Raw genomic sequence first — 20,199 nt, forward strand, 5'->3', positions numbered from 1 at the left:
TTAGTACTTCGAAATTTATATCATATCCGAAGGGTGTCCTGGAATGATGGGGATATTCTTATATATGCATCTTGTTAATGTCGGTTACCAGGTGTTCACCATATGAATGATTTTTATCTCTATGTATGGGATGTGTATTGAAATATGAAATCTTGTGGTCTATTGTTACGATTTGATATATATATATATATATATATATATATATATATATATATATATATATATATATATATATATATATATATATATATATATATATATATATATATATATATATATAGGTTAAACCTATAACTCACCAACATTTTTGTTGACGTTTAAAGCATGTTTATTCTCAGGTGAATACTAAGAGCTTCCGCTGTTGCATACTAAAATAAGGACAAGATTTGGAGTCCATGTTTGTATGATATTGTGTAAAAACTGCATTCAAGAAACATATGTCGATGTAATATATTTCTATTGTAAACCATTATGTAATGGTCGTGTATAAACAGTATATTTTAGATTATCATTATTTGATAATGTACGTAATGTTTTTAAAACCTTTATTGATAAAATAAAGGTTATGGTTGTTTTAAAAATGAATGCAGTCTTTGAAAAACGTCTCATATAGAGGTCAAAACCTCGCAACGAAATCAATTAATATGGAACGTTTATAATCAATATGAACGGGACATTTCAGTTGGTATCCGAGCGTTGGTCTTAGAGAACCAGAAAATTTGTATTAGTGTGTCTTATCGAGTTTGTTAGGATGCATTAGTGAGTCTGGACTTCGACCGTGTTTTCTTTAAAAATGATTGCTTAACTTTTTTATTGGAAACTATATATTATTAACATGTAAATATTATGTGATATATTAATCTCTTAACATGTTTGATATTGTGTGATAGATGTCTACCTCTAGCACAAATCCCATTAACTCACCTAATAATAACGAAGAGTCGAATATATATTGGCAAGATTCACAAGTTCCCGAAGAACTGAAAGAAGAGGAACCGGAAGAAGAGGAACCAGAAGAAGAGGAACCGGAAGAAGAAGAGGTTCCGGAGGGGGGAATTGTAGGAACCACAAAAAATCGGTCGAATAAAAGAAAATCCTCAACCAATGGACCAAAGTTAATAATGGTCAATGGTGTTTCCGCTAAGGAAGCAATATATTGGGAAAATTACTAATTTTCCGATGAATCGGATCCTGATGTGGATTCCGATGATGTTATAGAAATTACCCCGACCCAATTTAATGAGGCAAAAGAAAATAATAAGGGAAAAGGCATCAAAATAGAGAAATCTGCTTCCGACCCCGATGAACTTTATATGTACCGTCAACACCCGTATTTTCAATATCGTGACAATAACCCGGGAACCTCTAAACCACCAGGTTTTTCTAAACCAATGTGGAAAACGACGACTCGTATTAGCGGAACATCATATATCCCTAGAAAATTAGGAAAAAGAACCAAGTTCGAAGAAGAAGAAACCAGTGATTCAGATTAGAGGGGTGTGAGCATGTTGTGTAATAAATGTATTGTAGTGTGCATGTACTTTTATGTTCTATGTAAAAATTGCTTGTATTGTTTGTTATTACGAATCTAATCCTTGTCTATTTTACAGTATAAAAACAAAATGGATGTTAAGGGTAGACAACTGAATATTTTAGAAGACCTACCAGAGGATATGATTGAGGAAATCTTGTCTAGAGTCGGTCAGAATTCATCAGCACATTTAGTTATGGCGAAATTAACTTGTCAAACATTTGAAAGACTTTCCAGAAATGTCTTAGCTTATAAAAGGCTTTCCTTTGATAGGTGGGGTATATCACATTGGGGAGACTTTAAGTTACGCCGTGTTTTCTTTAAAGCGTTAAATGCGGGGAACAAAAATGCAATTTTACGCTACGGGTTAAGAACCTATTTTGACTCAACATATCCCAACATAGGATTTCGTGAATTAGAAAGAGCTTCTAACATGCAACATAAAGAAGCATGTTATGCTTACAGGTTAGTGATGTTCGCTTCTTACCAAAGTGAGAAAAAGAACATCGGATTGCAGCTTTTAAATAAAACTTTCTCACAAGTGACGAATTCAGTAGTTAGGGTGAGAAACAAGGTTTTTAGATTATTACGGGGCTGTTGGACATTACGAAACACTCGTCCTTTTGACGACATTACAACATGCTGCCTAGCCAATGGTCATAACGGTTATTTTCCACAAGACCAAGGATGGGAAGTCATCTTAGTAAAACCAGAATGCATGATTTGTTTCTGGACTTATGAATTACGTGTCTTTATTTTCTTTGCTGAACAACTTGCGTATTAACTAGATTTATCTTCAAAACTATCCTGTATCATAGTGTACTATATTTCATGTTATATGTAATATAGCGAAGTTGTAAGTTTGAAGAATATTTGTATGTGATATATTATTATAATCAGTTTTTCATATGGAATTGTAGTAGTTGAATTGTATATTAGCTACTAAGTATGAACTTAACGGGTAGGTAGTACCCGAATTTAAACTTATAAAACGCTAATATGAAGAAAAAGCTTTTATAAATGAGTTCATATTATGCTACGAGATACTATTGACTACTCTTACTATTCTGTATGATTAAATTGTTTCATTTGACTATTTTGAAGGAAATGGCACCGACTACTCGACACACCTTGAATATGAGCGAAGAGAAATTTCGTGCCTTTCTTGCTTCAATCATAGCCGCAGTACAGGCCGCGCTACATACCAACAATAACTCTGAATCTAGCAATACAGCTAAGGGCGCAAGAAATCGTGTAGGATGCTCCTACAAGGAATTCACTGCCTGCAAACATTCAGAATTTGATGGGACCGAAGGACCAATCGGATTAAAATGGTGGACCGAGAAAGTTGAATCGGTGTTTGCCATAAGTAAGTGTGCTGAAGGAGACAAAGTGAAGTACGCTACGCATACCTTCACAGGTATTGCGTTAACATGGTGGAATACCTATCTAGAGCAAATGGGACAAGATGCTGCTTACGCGCTACCATGGTCAGCATTCAAGCACTTGATGAACGAGAAGTACCGTCCCAGAACCGAGGTCAATAAGCTCAAGTCAGAACTTAGAGGGTTACGAACACAGGGAATCGATATTACTTCGTACGAAAGACGATTCATAGAATTGTGCCTATTGTGTCCGAGAGCTTTCGAAGATGAGGAAGAGAAGATTGACGCATTTGTGAAAGGGTTACCGGAGAGAATCCAAGAAGATATAAGTCACACGAGTCTGCCTCCATACAAAAGGCATGTAGAATGGCTCACAAACTAGTCAACCAGATTGAGGGAAGAATTAAAGAACAGGCGGCCGAAGAGGCCAACGTGAAGCTAGTCAAAAGAAAGTGGGATGAAAACGGTGATAAGAGTCACCAATACAACAACAACTATCCCAACAATCGCAACATCAATCGCAACTACAACAAACGGCACAACAACAACAACAACAACAACTACTACAACAATCATCCCAACAACAATAACAACCGCAACAACAACAACAACAACAACAACAATCAGAAGCAGCTATGCCAAAGGTGTGAAAAGTATCACTCGGGGTTCTGCACCAAATTTTGCAACAAGTGTAAAAGAAATGGCCATAGCGCGGTGAAGTGTGAGGTCTACGGACCAAGGGTTAACAGAACGAAAGGAACAAATGGTGTCGGAACGAGTAATGGCGGAGCAAGTAGTGTCGGAGCAAGTTATGCCAATGTAGTTTGTTATAAATGTGGAAAACCGGGCCACATTATTAGAAATTGCCCAAACCAGGAGAACACGAATAGACAAGGCCGTGGAAGAGTTTTCAATATTAATGCGGCAGAGGCACAGGAAGACCCGGAGCTTGTTACGGGTACGTTTCTTATTGACAATAAATCTGCTTACGTTTTATTTGATTCGGGTGCAGATAGAAGCTATATGAGTAGAGATTTTTGTGCTAAATTAAGTTGTCCATTGATGCCATTGGATAGTAAATTTTTACTCGAATTAGCAAATGGTAAATTAATTTCAGCAGATTATATATGCCGGAATCGAGAAATTAAACTGGGTAGCGAAATATTTAAGATTGATTTGATACCAGTAGAGTTAGGGAGTTTTGATGTAATAGTTGGCATGGACTGGCTGAAGGAGATGAAAGCAGAGATCGCGTGTTACAAAAATGCAATTCGCATTGTATGAGAAGAAGGAGGTATGTTATAAAAATGCAATTCGCATTGTACGAGAAGAAGGAGAACCCTTAATGGTGTATGGAGAAAAGGGCAACATGAAGCTACATCTTATTAGTAATTTGAAGGCACAAAAACTAATAAGAAAAGGTTGCTATGCTGTTCTAGTACACGTCTAGAAAGTACAAACTGAAGAAAAGAGCATCAATGATGTTCCCGTCGCAAAAGAATTTCCCGATGTATTTCCAAAAGAATTACCAGGACTACCTCTACATCGATCTGTTGAATTTCAAATAGATATTGTACCAGGAGCTGCACCAACAGCTCGTGCTCCTTACAGACTCGCACCCAGTGAGATGAAAGAACTGCAAAGCCAACTGCAAGAACTATTAGAACGTGATTTCATTCGACCAAGCACATCACCATAGGGAGCTCCTGTTTTGTTTGTCAAGAAGAAGGATGGTACATTTAGGTTGTGTATTGACTAAATAGAGTTGAATAAACTTACCATCAAAAACCGTTATCCACTGCCGAGAATTGATGACTTATTTGATCAACTACAAGGCTCGTCGGTTTATTCTAAAATCGATTTACGTTCTGGATATCATCAAATGCGAGTAAAGGAGGATGATATTCCAAAAACTGCTTTTAGGACGCGTTATGGTCATTACGAGTTTATGGTTATGCTGTTTAGATTGACTAACGCACCAGCTGTGTTCATGGACCTTATGAACCGAGTGTGTGGGCCATATCTTGACAAATTTGTTATTGTTTTCATCGATGACATACTTATTTACTCAAAGAATGATCAAGAGCACGAAGAACATTTGAGAAAAGTGCTAGAAGTATTGAGGAAAGAAAAACTGTACGCTAAGTTTTCAAAGTGTGCATTTTGGTTGGAAGAAGTTCAATTCCTCGGTCACATAGTGAACAAAGAAGGTATCCAGGTGGACCCGACAAAGATCGAAACCGTTGAAAAGTGGGAAACTCCAAAAACTCCGAAGCATATACGTCAATTTTTAGGATTGCCTGGTTACTAAAGAAGATTCATCCAAGATTTCTCCAAAATAGCAAAACCCTTGACTGCATTAACGCATAAAGGGAAGAAATTTGAATGGAAGGATGAACAAGAGAAGGCGTTTCAGTTATTGAAGAAAAAGCTAACTACGGCACCTATATTGTCATTGCCTGAAGGGAATGATGATTTTGTGATTTATTGTGACGCATCAAAGTAAGGTCTCGGTTGTTTATTAATGCAACGAACGAAGGTGATTGCTTATGCGTCTAGACAATTGAAGATTCACGAGCAAAATTATACAACTCACGATTTGGAATTGGGTGCTGTTGTTTTTGCATTAAAGACTTGGAGGAATTATTTATATGGAGTCAAAAGTATTATATATACCGACCACAAAAGTCTCCAACATATATTTAATCAGAAGCAACTGAATATGAGACAACGCAGGTGGATTGAACTGTTGAATGATTATGATTTTGAGATTCGATACCACCCGGAGAAGGCGAATGTGGTAGCCGACGCTTTGAGTAGAAAGGACAGAGAACCTATACGGGTAAAAGCTATGAATATAATTATTCGTACTAACCTTACTACTAAAATAAAGGAGGCGCAACAGGGGGTTGCAAAAGAAGGAAAGTTGAAGAATGAGATACCCAAAGGATCAGAGAAACATCTTGATATTCGAGAAGACGGAACCCGATATAGGGCTGATAGAATTTGGGTACCAAGGTTTGGAGATGTGAGAGAAATGGTACTTAAAGAAGCACATAAAACCAGATATTCAATACATCCTGGAGCGGGGAAGATGTATAAAGATCTCAAGAAACACTTTTGGTGGTCGGGTATAAAAGCCGATATTGCTAAATATGTAGGAGAATGTTTGACGTGTTCTAAGGGAAAACATTACCATGGATTTCATTACTAAATTGCCAAGGACTACAAGTGGTTATGATACTATTTAGGTAATAGTTGATCGTCTCACCAAGTCAGCACACTTCCTGCCAATGAGAGAAGATGACAAAATGGATAAGTTGGCGCGATTGTATTTGAAGGAGGTTGTCTCCAGACATGGAATACCCGTCTCTATTATCTCTGATAGGGATGGTAGATTTGTTTCAAGGTTCTGGCAGACATTGCAACAAGCATTGGGGACTCGTCTAGACATGAGTACTGCCGATCATCCACAAACTGATGGGCAGAGTGAAAGGACGATACAAATGCTTGAAGACATGCTACGAGCATGTGTTATTGATTTCGGAAACAGTTGGGATCGATACCTACCGTTAGCAGAATTTTACTACAACAACAGTTATCATTCTAGTATTGAGATGGCGTCGTTTGAGGCACTTTATGGTAGAAAGTGCAGGTCTCCAATTTTTTGGAATGAAGTGGGGGATAGACAGATTACGGGTCCGGAGATAATACAAGAAACTACCTAGAAAATCATCCAAATTCAACAACGATTGAAAACCGCCCAGAGTTGACAAAAGAGCTATACGGACAGTAAAAGAAAAGATATAGAGTTTGAAATTGGAGAAATGGTCATGCTTAAGGTTTCACCTTGGAAAGGCGTTGTTCGATTTTAGATTTCCAAGTACTTACACTTCCAGTCTTTGAAAATCAATTAACTTATCAGACTTTTCTCCCAGACTTTTTGAAAATCACTTGCCCACACAGGTAAATAATCTTAAACTTAGTCCTCACTTGAGATCGCACAAATTTATTAGGTAGTCAATTGAGCACAATATATTGACAATGTCCGCTATCACCTCGATGTACTTTTGATTTGATTGAACAGGAAGCATCTCACGATGTTTCTAGCAACCCTGTCAGCCATGAGCTTCTACCTTAAACTTATACCTTTCGATTCAGAAGGCTTTGTTTATCTCAATTTTATTGCATACTCCGTAAGAACACAATTACCAGTCGCTATAAACCCCATGCTTGAGCGGAAAGCTAATAATGATGAATGATATGATGATTTTAGGGATAATGGAATTCTAAGTCAGGATACCCTCCAGAAGATGTTCCCAGCTATCTAGATCAATCGGCACAACCCATATCATAGACAATAAATGTAACGTCCTTCTAAATGATGAGCAAATTCGTGCTAAATTATAATTTCCAGGACAGACAGAATGATAGAATGATTTGAGTAATCTATATTTGAACCTCTGGCACTTCTCCCCCTCGGATATAGATAACTTAAATTGTTCTGATCAGAATAGCGTTTGTTCATCTTTCACATGTAGAATTCAATTGATGGATAGACACGAAGTCCAAACTTTGATAACACATATTCTTTGTAGTTGATGTGGTGCACCATCTTTATTGTCTTACAAACATCTATACATGAATAAATAAATGATAACATAAGCCACACATTTTTTTTCTTTTTCTTTTTTTGGATTTTCTGATGTTGCGCTTTAGACATAAACGAAAACAAACTTTAAATGAAATAACATATACAACTTTGATGATGATGCACCACTTCTTGAGATGAATCACACAGTAACTTTAATCTTTGGCGTTATCGCAAACTAATTCGATACTTTCTCAAACCGATGATATGTCTGTGATACAGAATTGCACTTTTCGACCCGTTCATAGTGAGAACAACCCCCTTTGGATACCTGACTAACCTAATCCATTTCGGCCCAAGCAATAAAGGTAAATAGAAACTGGTATAGGTTCGAACAGAGTAAACTCACCTTGCAGACTTACTTGGAAATCCTTCACTAGAGCGTAAATCGTAGTAGGGGAGACCTCAATCGTCTGTTGAGTTCCTGAACGATCATTTCTCAGTACATTCTCAGTGATAGTTAGGTGACTACCGTTAACCGTTGTAAACCTTTCAGCGATTTCCTTGCCAATATTATTTACTTCATGCACAAGTGATCCTCTCATTCGAAAATTCAATCCTCAAAATTTATCAACATTCATTGACTAATCATGTACTACTTACTTTTTACGTAGAACGATTAACATGCAAGTTCAGTAATACAATCATTTCCCATTTTCACATAGCAACTTCTCATTATCTGTTTTTTTTCTTCAGATTTGATGGCTTTTTCATTTTTCAATGTTTTTGTATTTTCTGATGAAGCAATTTTCACAACTATTCTACTGAACAGAAAGCAAATAAACACAATCTTTTTGGTTTTTCAATTTTAGAATGCATAGCAAAAAATAAAATGAACATGCAAAACAGAAAATAAACTAAGTATCATGCAAAAATGATGCAAAATGCAAATGTAAATATAAAAATGATACATATTGGATGGTTACTTTAATAACTCCTTATCGGACACAACCTCTGCCCTATCTTTCACTCCTAACACATTTAACAGGAATATAAAACGAGGTCATTCAAATGCTTTCGTAAACAAGTCAGCCCTTTTAGTTGTTGTACCTATTTGCAGGACATCTATTAGTTTCTTTTCATAACAGTCCCTAATGAAATGGTACTTGATCCCTATGTGTTTGGTCTTAGAATGATTAACAGGGTTTTTAGTAACAGCAACAGCAGCAGTATTAACAACATATATAGGAGTATTAGAAATTTGCAAACCGTAATCCCAAAGTTGTTGTTGAATCCAGACAACCTGAGACATACAACTTGCAGCAACAATATATTCAGCCTCACACGTTGATTGTGCGACTGCTGTTTGTTTCTTACACTACCAACATACCAACCTGCTACCTAGAAACTGACAACCACCAGAGGTTGATTTGAAATCTCTTTTACAACCCCCGTAATCAGAATCACTGAATGCCGTTAGATCAAACCCATCCTTTCTTGGATACCATAAGCCCAAACTTGGAGTTCCCTTTAGATAACGCATGATCTTCTTCGCTGCTAACATATGATTCACGTTCGGTTGTGCTTAATAACGAGCGCACAAACAAGTTGCGAACATGATATCTGGGCGAGATGCCGTAAGATACATCAAAGAACCAATAATAGCCCTGTATAGAGTTGGATTGACTTTTGGCCCGGTATTTTCTTGTGTAATCTCGTGATTCGCCGACAGAGAATTCTTGGCAATTCGTTCATCTTCCATCTTGAATTGGCTCAATATGTCAGCTACATACTTTAATTGATGTAGAAAAATGCCTTTTTCTGTTTGATCAACCTGCAACCCCAAAAAGAAATTAATGGCCCCTAGTGAACTCATCTTGAATCGTTTCTGCAGTACATCCTGAAACTCATCAACCTTTTTTTGATCAGTCGACCCAAAGATGATATCGTCCACATATACCTGTACCAACATGATATCGTTGCCCCTTTCTTTAATAAATAGAGTCTGATCGATGACTCCTCGTCTAAGACCTTTCTCTATCATATAGTTTGACAGAGTAGCATACCAAGCTCTCGGGGGTTGGTGAAGACCTTAAAGCGCCTTTTCTAAGAAATACACCTTTTCTGGATGATGTGTATCAACAAAGCCCAGCGGCTGAGTCACGTACATAGTCTCTTGGAGAGTGCCATACAAGAATGCACTCTTAACAACCATCTAAAAAACTTTAAACCCTTTCCATGAAGCAAATGCAAAAAACATTCGTATTGCCTCCAGTCTGGCAACCGGAGCATATACTTCGTCGTAATCAATCTCTGGAATTTGTTAATAACCTCGAACAACCAATCTTCTGGATCACGATACCTTGATAATCTGTCTTATTCTTCAATACCCACTTCAGGCCATACGATTTACAGCCAGAAGGTGGTATTACCAACCTCCAAACACCTAAATGATTGAATTGTTGAAGTTCTTCTTGCATAGCTAAAACCCACTCATCATACTGCAATGCCTCTTTAACGTCTTCAGGTTCGATTTGCGACACAAAAGCACAGTGCGCATTTCTGAAGATTCTTCCTGTCTGATTCAATTTGGTATAAAAAGCAGTAACAACATTTGCAGAAGGTGTAATACGCTCATCCGAAGCAGAAGGTTCACCTGTATTAGCACCTGAAACACATGCAGGGTTAATAACATAATCATCAAAATGTTTAGGAAGAGATACCGATCAGCCAAACTGTCTTATTCGGCCTATTTCAGTAGTGTCATCTGTATTGGTTTGTAAAGGATCCACATTCACTGTTTGTATAGATTCCTCATTTGGAATAGGTTCCTCAAGCACAGTTTTAGTGGGTTCCTCATCCACCAAATCCTCATAAACTTCATCCAGATACACATCCTCCCCCTCAGATTGTAATGTCGAATCCTCTAATGCAGGAACTGAATCACTAGAATCTGATTCATCATCATTTGTCCCTATCACTGGTGCGCTATCGTCAGTCACAATAGGTACTTGAGATTGCACACGCACATCAGACATACGTTCAGCGGAGATACGCATGTTATACATCATTTGTGCAGCAATCTCTTCATCATCAGAGTCATCCTCAGGAAGATTGAACGAATCAAACAACTAATCATAATCAAACTGTCACGTATATCCTTTACCATCTGGAATAGTTGCATGTCTTTGAACATCGATTTCGGTACATTCTTCAACACACCGAGATTCCAAATTATAAACCCGTTTGCATGCATTCTCATAACCCAAGAACCTACCTGTAACAGCTTTTGGATTGAATTTCCCACCTGTACCTCTAAGCATTATGGTTCAAAGAGAACCAAACGGTTCAAGGTGTTTAGTGTAAGGTTTTCTTTTCAGTAGCAGCTCATAACATGTCTTCCCGTGACGTTTCACAACAAGTACTCTATTCATCGTATAGCACGCATTCAAAACTGCTTCACTCCAAAAGGTAACTGGTAATTCTGAGTCAGTCAGCATGGTTCTAGCAGTCTCAATTAGAGTACGGTTTTTTTCTTTCAGCAACACTGTTCATCTGCGGAGTGTACGGTGAACTGAATTATTGTTGAATTCCCCTTTTGTTACAATACTCTTCCATCTTCTTGTTTTTAAACTCTGTTCCATTATCTGTTCGAATCCTTCTAACCCTAAACTTATATAACATTTCAAATCTCATGATTAGCAACCTGATTTGTTCAAAAGTATCAGCTTTACTTTTCAGCAACACAACCCACGTAAAACGCGAGTACTCATCAGTAACCAGTAAGTAATAGGAATGTCCAGTGATGCCCTTCTTGTTAAATGGACCGAAAAGATCCATATGAACCATCTCAAGGGGAGAATCAATGGAATGATGTTTCTTAACTTTGTGTAGTTTCTTAGCTTGCTTCCCTTTCTTACACGGCAAACAACCATCAGGAGCATGAAACCCTTTTACATTTACTCCTTCCACCAAACAATTGTGAACAAAATGATTCATTTTCCTGAAGCTTAAGTGACCCATTCTTTTATGCCATAACATAGACTCCTGTTCAGTAGCTTTGGACACAAAAGCCTGATGCCCTATAGCTGCCTTTACATAAGCCTTTGACATATCAAGAATGTACAAGTCTTGACATCATAAGAATCATATTTTTTGGAACTTTATAATCCTTTCTCATGATGTAACACTGCTGTTCGTCAAATAGAACTTTATGCCTCTTATCACACACTTGAGAAACAGACAGCAGGTTATTTGACATTTCCTTTACATAACTCACTTTGTCAAAACTGGCCGAGAAATTTGAAATCATCCCTTGAGCAGTTATAAACCCTCCTTGATCACCCGCAAAAGAAACATGTCCACCCTTAATTGATTTAACATCATGCAGCAGCGACATGTTTCCTGTCATGTGTCGGGACGCCCCACTATCGACAATCCAAGTATTTTTGTTTGGACTGTAGGCGACCTGCACAAATAATTAGAAAAATGATTAGTTTTAGGGGGATACGAATGCCTTTTCGGCAATGGGTTTCCTATTGATAGTGGCAACCTTTTCATTTTCCCTGTAATCGGTACCCGAACCACTAGCCCCGTTACATCCCTCCTTTGTTACCCACATTTGACTTTTATGTAAGGGTTTCTTAAAATAAACATTATCTTGCTTAACCCTTTTACCATTATCAGTTTTAGACGGATTTTCCTGGATCACATGTTGATTAGACCCTTGGGAGTTAGGTCTAGACGACATCTGATTCTTAGGAGGGGAAGCTGATCGAAACTTATGAATTCTTTTAGGAGGACTCAGCTCAATCCTCCTTCTGGGTGATATAAATCGTTTGGGACAGTGAACAGCCCGATGACCTCCTAACCCGCAATGTAAACATGAACGCGTAGTTTCTATATTATCATCCCTAAAATAGGAATTAAATCTAGGTCTATTAGCGGGTGGAGATCTATTTCTCTGATGTTTGGGTGGAGACATCCTGTTCACAGGAGATCTCTCAGGAGTTCTATCAGGAGACCGTTTAGTTGGGGGAACATACTTCGGTGGTGAATTACACACTGGTTTCAAGAAGTCCTCCTCCTCAAAATTAGGACCTTTAACAAATTTAATTGCCGATCGGTTCCTAATCCTTATAGGTCTCTGATTCGCTGGATTATTCAAGATTTTAACTGGTTTAGAGTTAGGTTTCTCTACTTTCTCAGTCATATCTACCCCTACCTTAGGAGTCTCTGATGTACCTACCCCTTTACCCTTTTCTTGTTGGGTCGTAGTAGGTTGAATTGGAACATAATCTTCACCGAACTATTTCTCAGGTGGTGAGAAACTATAATCATGCTCAAACGGAGGAGGACACTGTTTATAATCACCACTAGTTTCTTTACCTCCTACGTTTTGACAATACTCTAGCACAAAAGCAGACCTCTTATAGATATAAGCCTTATCTCTTTCTGTTTCATAACTAATCCTAAAGGATTCTTTATCTCTTTTAAGCTCATCTATCTCAGTGATCTGTCTCATAATGGTCTGAGTATTTAACAGCACATTTGACTTCAAATCAGTCACCTGATCGTCTAATGTTTTAATTATTTCCCTAAACTCTTTTTCCCTAGATTTAAGGTACAAATTGTCCTCATACTGCTTCTTAAGAACCTGATTACCCTTTTGAAGCACATCAATTTCATGTTCTAAAGTAACATAGTTATTACAGTTTAGGCAAATGTCAGATGTAACGACCCGTCAAAATCACTATTGACACGGTACGTTATTCATTGATTTCATAGTGAGGTTTTAACCTCTACATGATACGTTTTGTAAACATTGCATTCTTTTGAAAAGGCACACCATAAATGAATATCTAATTCCAAGGTTTTTGACATCTGATGATTTCTACATATAGACAATCATCGTAAATAATAGTTTACAATAATACATCCGTTGACAATGCAGTCAAAATAAGATACATGGTGATGATTTTGTGAATGCAAAGTTTTCTCGAATAAAACATGTACGACTCCATGCACATAGCTTGTATAACATATAAGAAAACAGTGGAAGACTTCTAGGTACCTGAGAATAAACATGCTTAAAAGTGTCAACACAAAGGTTGGTGAGTTCATAGTTTTAATATTGCGCATACTCTGTATATAAAGGTGGATCACAAGATTTTAGTTATTTCATCCAAAACGTTTATCAAAATATTCTACGAAATTGAGCACCCTGGTAACTAAACTTAACGTATATATAATAAGTACCCTTGTTTTAACATACATGTAACCAACATGTACAATACACACAAACCATCGTGTACTAAACTCAAATAGCATACGTTCGCTTTATAGTTCAGGCTAGGGTCTCTATACCTGGAACGGACGGGGATGTCAAGCCCTATGGATCCATATATAATTACTCGCGCCCACCAATTCTTATAACCGGCAGTTACTAGTTACCAAATCTAAGGGATTTTCGATTCAAACTCAGTGTAGAATTAAGTATGTACTTGTGTCCATTGCGTATAAAATAAAGTGCATATATTCTCAGCTCAAAAATATTTAAAGCATTTAAAAGGGGATTTATAAACTCACGGTTCAATATTGAGATTCAATATTGTAGGCAAAATGCGTAGACGTAACGATAGTGGATGATTGTATGGTTGTTCTTGGATTCACCCATGGTACCCACGAACATTAACCATAACCTCTATAGCTATAACCCATAATTTCCCTAGCTTCATCTCGCTCGAAAATTCGTTTTGAAAATAATTCGCTCATGACCTCGTCGTAATATACTTATATATATATATATATATATATATATATATATATATATATATATATATATATATATATATATATATACATATATATATATATTTGTATAATATTATTTTCGTATCATAATACTAATAATATTATACTATATACTAATTGGTGTAAATCACCTCCAATCAGGATCTGCCACATATCCCATCTTTCCTGTTATACTAATTGGTGTAAATCACCTCCAATCAGGATCTGCCACATATCCCATCTTTCCTGTTATACTATGGCTGTTACCTTCACCTTTTTTTTCTCCTTCTCCTCCCCAAAATCGACGCCTTCATTTGTTTATTACCTAAATATCAAAATAGATATCTGCAACAGATCTCACACCAGCAGTCTTAACAGTTAAGGTTCTGAAACAATTTTCAAATCCCTACAATAAATAGATTGTTGCTTTCTGTTATTAACAGCAAATTTGCATCTTTATCTTTGAATTGTTGTAAGGGATTTGCATCTTGATCTTTGAAGTGTTGAAATGAAGTTCTTCAGGTAATGTTTTTCTTATTTTTTCAAGAAATATTCCATGAATAAAATTCTCTGTCACTTGCAATTCAAATTTCTTATACGGGGTAATAAACCCATTTAGAGTAGCCATAAACAAACCCATTTCGGAAAGGTATTGATTAAACTTTCTGTTTATGATTTTGTTTTTGATTGTACTTAACCAATGATTGTATGTTATATCAAGAACTGTCCTTACGGAGGTTGCAGTTTCAATCACTTAGTTTATATGTGGTTTTATTTATATGAAGTATAACATTTCATGTATATCAAATTTAGATTCTTATATGAACACCAACTGTTTGATGAAATCCCTAAATGAAAAGTCAGATTTTGTTTTAGCTCATTTGAGGTTTTACGATCTTTTTTTCAAAAACTAGAATCTATATGTCTTTGTATTTGGTACAAGGAGTTAACTTATCTATGTGAATTCGAATTTTCGTTGTTCTATAATGATTTAGAAAGTGTTGGTGTATGATTTAAAAAAATGATGATTATGTAAGTGTATGGAAGGTGATCGATGAAATGATCAAGAGGAGAAAAGTTACGTGGTATGATAAATGTTGCAACTATTTTTATTTCTTGATTACTTAATTTGTGTTGAGATTAGTTTTTAAATATGTTGGTTCTATTGCCTTAAAAAAACACAGGACCATTTGTGGAAATCATTAAAGGTTGTGTTATTCTTTGCGTAATAAACATTTGAATTATTACTTTTCAGCTTTTAAATTTAAATATAAGTTTAACTAAAGAAGAAAGATATAAGAAAAGTGGTGGTCACATATATTTTAACATCTAATTCAGTAATGTTATAAATCTCAGTCTGGATGGATTTGTAGTAACATTTCCTTGCACCTGTCAATTTACTCAAGGATTAAAAGTATGTTTGCTAATTTAGTATTGACATTGTAAAAGCCTTATTACATCTCCATTCGTGTTGATACATTTGCGTGACATTTAAGTTGATCATTACTTTTCTTACGTTAAGGTTCAAACTATGTTATTTTTTAAATTCGGAGGATACATTTGCATGAAAAGGTATAAGTTGATCATTACTTTTCTTACGTTAAGTTCAAACTATGTTAGTTTTCAAGTTCGGAGGATACAAAGCAGGTTAATATTTTTATTTCGGTTTGTTGTTTATAATAAGTAACTTTACATGTCGGTATAAGGAGTTAATAAAATGTTAAAGCACGCAAGTCTTCAATTTGATGAAGTTGATTTTGAAGATGATTAAGAGACTCTTGATGAGGTAGTATATTTTTCCTAGCTTTAACTTTTTACATCATAATCTATAGTATCTAATAAATTTGTACCTTGATGATCTAATATATTTGCAGGAACATGTTCCATTCGTAGATTTAGTTTTGCTTAGTTGAATTGAAGTGTGCTTTGGGGCAGATTCAAACTTCGTGTTACTTGATGCCTCAACTAATTTTTTGGTAAAAATCTATTTAAATTCTATAACCCTTATGGGTATTTTTAACTGAATTTTTAGTTGCAGATGTCTATATAGATTGGTGAGTCTGCATTTCCAGCCCTTGAGCTCTTTCTGTTTATATCACAACATTCAGATTACCTCTTTTAACTATTTCCCATGATTCATCACAAAGTTCTTTCAGGTAATTTGATTGTTTTAGGTTCTTATTTTGCATGATATTAGTAAGGATTTTATTTTCTTACATTGTATGTGTTCTCGGTATTCTAGGATTTGGGCATATTTGTGGATATTTTTATATTCAATTTTGTTGAATGTGCAGGTTTGTTAAGTTTCAATCTTTACAAAATGTGTCAACTTCTTCATACGAGCATCAACTTCATTCTTGATTGTAATTGGAACACAAAATGTTAATTCATGTTTTTGTTTTGGTAATTTATATGTTCATCTATTTTGGTTGTCCTATTATTTATATCAGTACACAACGTGTTTGATCAAATGCCAAATACAACTGCAATTACCTTTTCAGAGTATTTTTGCGTAAGCAACTTCGTTCCTTTATTATGAATCAATGATAGACTTGAAACAGGATTCCCATTATTTAATGTATATTCTGTTTTTTTATATGTTACTAACATATTAACTAAACTAGCCATTCAATGGTTTCTAGTTTATAGGTCGTACTTAATTTGATTTACTTCACATTAGCATTGCACAATCTTATGATACCGGTGAACAAGGTAAATGACCCGTGAATTATTTATATGTTTTCATATAATAATTTTTCTATTTAGATTATTTATATGTTTTTATTGAACAAACCCGTGAATTCACGAGTTTCTTGAACAAACCCGTGAATTCACGGGTCTTTTTACTAGTTAATAATAATATTAGTAATAATATGATATTAATAATATTAATAATAATAATATAAATATAATTATAAATATATATGGAGTAATTCAGAGAAAGAGAGATAGATTGAATTGTGAAATGGTTCGGCAGAATTGATCGAATATATATATATATATATATATATATATATATATATATATATATATATATATAATATTAAAATATGATATAAAAGTTAAAGAATGGAAAACATGTGTAATCTTAGCCGCCCCATTTTTGTTAGTTTATGCCGATAGTTTTTCACATATCGGTATTTCATAGTCTGTTGCTAATAATTGACGGGTAAAAGTATAAATAAAAAGAATTCCACTTTTTATAATTGAATACATATATTTATTTTGATCTTAAGCTTTATAAAACTAGTTGTAAAAAGGTCCATTTATTTATAAAATTACTATATACGTTCGATGTAGAGTGTACGTACTAGTCAGCTGATCATTCCGTGCCAAAGTAAATCACAAAATTCATTTAATTCAATTGAATAAATGAATTTTAATATTTTAAAAAGTCGTATTTATTAAATACTTTAGGGGTATTTTATGTAACTTATAATTAATAATTTCTATCATGTCGCTTTCATGTGAATAGTAAATTAATTAATTTCGTTTCATTTACTATTCATATGAATAGTAAATAAATTAATTTTGATTCAACCATTTAAGTTACATTGTTATACGTGGTGCTTTACAGCTTGTACATCTTTGATTTAATTGCATTTTTCTTATAAATTAAGAAAAATTACATCATAAAAATAAAATGATTAAATACGTAAAATTCTTAATTTGAAAATTGCATCATTTAATAGTAAATTTTTATCATTTCATATATAAATATTATTCGCATGTTTCCGTGTATATATATACACAATTATATAATTATCACGAATTATGACGTTCGTGAATCGTCGGACAAATAAGGTGGTCAACCGTTATATAAAACTCATTTACAAAAGTTTTAAAACTTGTCAAAATGCATTGCTTATCATGACGAAAATATTAAATCATATAGAGAATTGGTTTAAATAAGTCAAAATATTCCGGGTCATCACATTAGACAATCTTTTAACCTGATCCTCTAAAGTCACACATCTACTACACGTCTTTACAGACTCCCTAAGTTCATGCAGTTGCAAATCTAAGCTAGCACAATTAGTACAAACAGTATTAGTCTCGTTTGTTACCTTAGCTTTATTTGAAGAGTCTGCCATAAATGCATAAAGACGTGGAGCTTTCTCTTTAGCTTTACCAGATTCTGATTTAGATTCTGACTCCGACTCTGAACTTGAACTATCCGAACCAAAATCCATCGAATCCAATTTCTCAACCTTAACCCTTCCAGCTACATTCCTACTAGTAACTCCATCTACGCTTGAAACACTACCAGAACTTTGACCATTCTTCTCACAAGACTTCCAAGATTCATCGTCAGATGAGGACAAATCACTGTTAGTCCATACATCACCATTACTATGTTTTGCCCATTTAAACTTTTCCAGGACCCTCTTATTCACATATCCTCTACACAAATACTTTGCCCAGTACCATGCCCTGTCTAATCTTTCTTCCATTTTGCATCCAAGGCATTTGCATTGCTTATCTCTTCCAACACAACCCATCTTCTCTCTTTTAGCCTTTTTTTTCAACCTCTTCCTCAGACATTTGAACCCTTACAACATTCACATGACGATCGAAAGCATCAGTTACATCAATAGACCAGTCATAGGACTCATCATCATAAGTAACAGCTAGGGCCTTTGAAGACTCATCCACAATTGGAACGTTGACAGTATTTTTTGATTCTCGCTTCTGATTATGGAATGGATTATGAAAGCCTGGTTGCTTCGGCTTAGTACAGTTTCTCTTAAAGTGACCCAACTCTTGACAATTGTGACACCTAACTTTGTTCATGTCGAAGCCAAACTTGGTATTCTTGCTCACACCCAAGTTCTTCTCCCCAGTCTTTTCAATATACCTCTTCGCCATGCGAATTACACCTCCCATAGCCCAAAGAATATCCATTTTCTCCATCTCATTTTCATCTATCTGATCATAGTCCTCCTGTTCCAAATGAATGTTCCCAATTCTTCCATGCAATAGATCATTGTAAGAATTCACCACCATAGAGACCAACGCCATATCCTCCTCAACCCCTTGAATTGTACACAAGCGAATATTCTCAGTTCTCAAGATCTCGGTGCTTGCATCCTTGCTTGAAGTAGTCTGATAAAGAACACTTTGTGGTGCAGAAGTGACATAACTTGATGTTATTTTCTGAGAATTTGAAGTAAAAGCTGTTTGAGGTGGGGCGTATTTCTTATCAGCTGTACCAACTTCCGGAGCTTTATAAGTCACAGGATTCTGAACTGTCTCCAACCTCTTCAATCTCTCCTGAAACTCGAGCTCCTTTGCCTGTAGTATAGTAACAAAAGCACTAACGAATTATCCAGAATAGCAAAGGACTTCTCAATCTCAAGAATAATGGGATCCCACTTTATCGGTAGACCCTCACGAAAGCACTGTACCAACTTCTTATCAGGGAACACAATATCAAGGCATTTAAGCTCCATCAATAAGTGAAGATACCTAGCAACAGTATCTTTTAAAGATTCATCAGGCTGAACGGCAAAATTCTTCCATTCTTTCTTCAGAACCTTACCCTTTGTTTTTCTGTACTCAGCAGTCCCCTCATTTCCAATCTCAAGAGCAGTTCATAAGGTGTATGTTGTCAGATGTGTTTCAAACTGATGGAATATCTCCTTAGAAAAAGCCTGAGTAAGATGGATGTATGCTTTGCACTCTAGATTGTAATCTTCGCATTCAGCTGTAGTGAGTTCCATTGGAGTCTTGGCTTCCCCATGATCCTTAGTTGGAAATGTATATTCAGCCTTCAAGAAATTATACAACGGAGAATCTATTCCGTTCAGTGAGATCAAAAACCTAAGTTTCCATTCTGCAAAGTCATCCAATGATTCAAGCCTAGGTACTCGATAAGAACTACCAATCTCATTTTCTGT

The sequence above is a fragment of the Rutidosis leptorrhynchoides genome, chromosome 1 (genome assembly GCF_046630445.1).
Source record: "Rutidosis leptorrhynchoides isolate AG116_Rl617_1_P2 chromosome 1, CSIRO_AGI_Rlap_v1, whole genome shotgun sequence".
Lineage (NCBI taxonomy): Eukaryota > Viridiplantae > Streptophyta > Magnoliopsida > Asterales > Asteraceae > Rutidosis > Rutidosis leptorrhynchoides.